Source organism: Syngnathus leptorhynchus, unplaced genomic scaffold (assembly GCF_054491065.1).
Source record: "Syngnathus leptorhynchus isolate UIUO unplaced genomic scaffold, UIUO_Slep HiC_scaffold_795, whole genome shotgun sequence".
Lineage (NCBI taxonomy): Eukaryota > Metazoa > Chordata > Actinopteri > Syngnathiformes > Syngnathidae > Syngnathus > Syngnathus leptorhynchus.
In genome coordinates, this window is record NW_028232631.1 from 10,001 (window position 1) to 15,000 (window position 5,000).

The following is a 5,000-nucleotide window of genomic DNA, read 5'->3' on the forward strand; positions in this document are numbered from 1 at the left end:
CCCATAAATGATGCAGCAGACGCGAAGCGTCGGAGCTGCAGCATTTTGGGGCGCGAAATTTTGGCACTTTGAGCATGCTTAGAAGCACGCTGAGGGCAAAAGAAGGTTAAATGAGTCTGTGCGCAAAACCTGTCAATTTTGCGCAAAATTCTCAAAGTTGCGGACTTTTTCTCGACCAAGAGGCGATCACGTTCACGCGTAATCAATCCCCACCCATAATATATGGGGAAAATTAGATATGACGTAGTTTGTAATTACTACAAAATATAGTGCTACAATTCTGGCCGGTTCGACAGTGGCCGGACCCGCCGGACCGGCGGCAGGGGGCCGACCAAGACCTTTTATGCATATCAAATTACTTCCTGAACTCAGTGTATATCAAAATTTAATATAAAAGTCTAATAATATTAAATAATGAAGATTTTTCGGTAGCACTATATTTTGTAGTAAATACAAACTACGTCATATCTAAAAATCGTCACCTTATGGTAAAATACGGCTTTTTGCTGGAGTTTGTAACTTTTGTCGCTTTTTAAGCTTAAGTTACACAAATGAGGTGTTGTAACTGCCGGTTAAGCTGCTAGAGTTCCTTAATTCTAGTGGGCCGGCTAACTAAATTTCTAACGTGTGGTTACTGGTTCTTGACATCAAGAATGTGTATGAAAGTTGTACTGTGTCTGAGCGGGTGCGCGCAGGTAATTCCTTTATTACTTAGTGCAATCCTGCAATACGACTGACCAATATTAATGATAACAAAGAGATGCCAGTGTGCCGGGACCTTCGGGTCTGGGCCGTGAATAAAACCCCACAGAGCTTGTCTCTGGATACAGGAAGGCCGACCAGTGGTATTGGAAGCCAGGGTGCCTTGACTCTCACGTGACTATTGAAAGGTGTGGTGAGAGAAAAATTAATAGCTACCGCTTAATTTGGTAGTTATACATATCTGGTTGATCCTGCCAGTAGTTATATGCTTGTCTCGAAGATTAAGCCATGCATGTCTTAGTTCACGCCTCTGTTATGGTTAAACCGCAAACGGCTCATTAAATCAGCCATGGTTCGTTGGATCGTACCTACTACACGGATAACTGTAGTAATTCTAGAGCTAATACGTGCCCCGTGTGCTTGATTCGTAAGATGATGGCCGCACTTATTAGATCATAAACCAACCGGGCTTGCCTGGTGTTTGTGGTGACTCTGGATAACTTTGTATGATCGCAGTCGGCCTTGTTGTCGGCGACGGATCCATGAAGTGTCTGCCCTATCAACTTACGATGGTAGGTGATATGCCTACCATGGTTATGACGGGTAACGGGGAATCAGGGTTCGATTCCGGAGAGGGAGCCTGAGAAACGGCTACCACATCCAAGGAAGGCAGCAGGCGCGCAACTTACCCACTCTCGGCGAGAGGAGGTAGTAAAGACAAATATCGATACAGAACTCTTTTGAGGTACTGTAATCGAAATGAGTGCATTATAAATCCTACAACAAGGATCTATTGGAGGGCAAGTCTGGTGCCAGCAGCCGCGGTAACTCCAGCTCCAATAGCATATATTAAAATTGCTGCAGTTAAAAAGCTCGTAGTTGGATCTGGGTTTGTGTTTGGAAACTGCTTGGCTTGGGTAGAGAGGTAACTCGAAGCCTTAGTCGGTGGTATATCTGAACCGAATCTTCCAGCTGTGTCTGCATAAGGCTTCGGCTTTGTGTAGATAGTGTCGTTGTGTGTGAGCTTCCTCACGGGGTTCTACCTTCGATACTATACACTGTAATGCCTTTAACCGGGTGTTCAGTGTGGACAGCACGTTTACTTTGAACAAATTTGAGTGCTCAAAGCAGGCCTTGTGCCTGAAAAGTCTTGCATGGAATAATAGAATAGGACTTCGGTCCTATTTTGTTGGTTTAATAGACCCGAAGTAATGATAAAAAGAGACAGACGGGGGCATTCGTATGGCAGCGCTAGAGGTGAAATTCATGGACCGTTGCCAGACGACCTAAAGCGAAAGCATCTGCCAAGGATGTTTTCATTTACCAGGAGCGAAAGTCAGAGGTTCGAAGACGATCAGATACCGTCCTAGTTCTGACCATAAACGGTGCCATCTGATGATCCGTGGGGCCTCCTTTTGTGAGCCCACGGGCAATCTCCGGGAAACCTGTAAGTCTATGGGTTCCGGGGAAAGTATGGTTGCAAAGCTGAAACTTAAAGGAATTGACGGAAGGGCACCACCAGGAGTGGAGCTTGCGGCTTAATTTGACTCAACACGGGAAAACTCACCCGGACCGGACACTATGAGGATAGACAGATTGATAGCTCTTTCTTGATTTGGTGGTTAGTGGTGCATGGCCGTTCTTAGTTCGTGGTATGAATTGTCTGGTTAATTCCGATAACGAACGAGATTCTAATCTGCTAAATAGGCCACGTGTAATTTTGTGTGGCGTCTTCGTTGATTGGCTTCGGCTGGTCTCGAAGTGCTATACGAGCATGTGGAACTTCTTAGAGAGATTGGTGAATATCCAAGTCACAAGAGAGAGAGCAATAACAGGTCTGTGATGCCCTTAGATGTTCGGGGCCGCACGCGTGCTACACTGACAGTGGTAGAGAGTTTGGTATTCCTCAGGCGAAAGCTGGGGGCAAACTTTTCAATTACTGTCGTGCCTGGGATCGGGGTTTGTAACTATCCCCCGTGAACCAGGAATTCCTAGTAAGCTCAATTCATCAGATTGAGCTGAATACGTCCCTGCCCTTTGTACACACCGCCCGTCGCTACTACCGATTGAATGGTTTAGCAAGGTCAATGGATCGGCTGCATTTCGGAGTAATCTGATTGCGGCTGAGAAGCTGGCCGAACTTGATCATTTAGAGGAAGTACAAGTCGTAACAAGGTTTCCGTAGGTGAACCTGCGGAAGGATCATTATAAATAGTTCTGACATGTGTTAGTATGGTGGAGAGCAAATGCGAACGAGATTCTAACGGTATATGAAAGTATATCAAATAAATGAATAAATAAAGAACGAACGAGATTCCTACGAGAGAGACTATGAGTTGAGTCAAAAATTGGGGCAGGAGCAGAGGTGACAGAGTTTCACATGATTCGGTTTGGCACCCGAACTGTGATCCTAATAAACACGGTGGTCAAGGAAGGTGGCCATGCAGTGTAAAGGACTCGTTAAAACTCCACTAATCAAGAAAATTAGTGACTCATATGTCTGGTGATTTGTGTGAGTAATGTCGGTATAACCGTGTTAGAGAGTGTCGCAAAACTCAAGAGGGTTCGAACGAGATTCCTACTACTCGTATCAATTTTGCTTTCTCCATATCTAGTCGCGTACATCTGCCCTAAAAAAATCTGAGAGCTTGCTCTCTACTATCGTTATGATAGTTGACCTCTTTATACCCAATGGTGTGGACTGGTACTCTTTTCGAGATAAAATAGTAACGGCTATCTCGTTTGGTCTGAGTATCGGTTGGCTACGGCCACACACATTGTGGTACCGCTGTTACTAAAACACCCCCCTATTCATTCTACTGTCTGTGGTTCCATTGAGAACCACTCTCTCTGCGCCGCCTTCTTCGGATGTATGCGGATGTAGGGGTTGGCGCCCCGTAAAAAGGGAAGAAGCCTTCTTTATTACAACTCCATGTGGTGGATCACTCGGCTCACGTATCGATGAAGAGTGCAGCAAACTGTGTTAACCAATGTGAAACGCAAACTGCTCCGATCATCGGTCTCTCGAACGCAAATAGCGGCTAAGGGCTTGCTCTTAGCCACGTTCGATCGAGTGTCGGCTTTTACCTATCGCAACGCTTAATTAGTTGCGGATTGGGAAGTATACCATGGCTACGAGATTTCTTGTTGCTGAACATTTGGACTCAGGGACTTTCACGCTGTTGGCGGGGGTTCTTGAGGAGCGATCCATGAATAATGTTATCTTTATTTGTGGTTAGTTCATCCAGATTATTAAGCAGGCCGTACTGTCATGGCTAAAGACCTCTCGCTTATACACGCTGTTGGCGGTTTAAGTGATTGTGAAGTAGTTCTAGTGGTTCTTCCTTAATTGTATGGGTAGTATTGTTGCATACTTAATAGTCTGCTCTGCACAGGGTGCGTGGCTTAGTTCGCTTTGTAACGCTGTACTGATGTAGTTTAGATTAGTGTGTAGCATACCCTTATAAACTTAGCCCTGACCTCGATTCGAGCGTGAATACCCGCTGAACTTAAGCATATCAGTAAGCGGAGGAAAAGAAACTAACCAGGATTCTCTTAGTAACGGCGAGTGAACAGAGATTAGCCCAGCACCGAAGCCTACGCTGTTTAAGTGTAAGGCAATGTGGTGTTTAAGCTGAAGCCTAGAATTCGGTTCTAACTTCAAGTGCATTCTTGAATATGCCTGCTGAAACAGGTGATAGTCCTGTAGAGGTTAGACCATGCCCTGAGTTCTTAGATGCTTCAGCTTTAGAGTCGGATTGCTTGAGAATGCAGTCCAAAGTTGGTGGTAAACTCCATCAAAGGCTAAATACCTGCGTGAGTCCGATAGCTAACAAGTACCGTGAGGGAAAGTTGAAAAGTACTCTAAATAGAGAGTAAATAGTACGTGAAACTACATGGAGGTTAACCGAACGGAGTCAGACTTCTCGATCATGGTGGTTTAACTGAGATGCTTGTTTGGTGAGCATTGCTTTGGGTTTGCTTAAACTCTGTCGTGTGCTTTTTTGGCATCGAACGAGTCTGAGGCAAGTTGCTCTTTTCTCAGTGTTTCCATTGTGGTTAGCGGCTCACTCAGTGTCTGCTTCTTGCTTGCTTGATAAACATTCCGAGTTCTGGGTGACTAGAATTTGGTTTGATGGCAGAAACTGGAGTTCCCTCGGGTTCACCGGTTAAAACGGCTTCGGTCGGCTTTCAAGATAAGTGAGATAGTGGTGCATTGGATGATTGTCGAGATGTGCGTGTGGATGAATGGTTTGAATTGCATGGTATCGACACAAAGTGTGGTAATGTGTAGTTTA

At 45.1% G+C, this 5,000-nt stretch overlaps 3 non-coding genes across 3 annotated transcripts in view; all 3 read left to right on the forward strand.

The window, feature by feature from the left end:
- The first annotated feature begins 940 nt into the window (after positions 1 to 940).
- On the forward strand, positions 941 to 2,910 carry LOC147036161 (18S ribosomal RNA). The gene has a single exon (XR_015065317.1). It is a non-coding gene; the product is annotated as an 18S ribosomal RNA (ribosomal RNA).
- A 718-nt stretch (positions 2,911 to 3,628) lies between these two features.
- On the forward strand, positions 3,629 to 3,781 carry LOC147036162 (5.8S ribosomal RNA). The gene has a single exon (XR_015065315.1). It is a non-coding gene; the product is annotated as a 5.8S ribosomal RNA (ribosomal RNA).
- Positions 3,782 to 4,178: 397 nt separating this feature from the next.
- Positions 4,179 to 5,000, forward strand: part of LOC147036163 (28S ribosomal RNA) — a 3,812-nt gene continuing 2,990 nt past the window's right edge. The window contains exon 1 of the ribosomal RNA XR_015065314.1: positions 4,179 to 5,000. This exon is cut by the window's right edge and continues 2,990 nt beyond it. This is a non-coding gene — a ribosomal RNA (28S ribosomal RNA).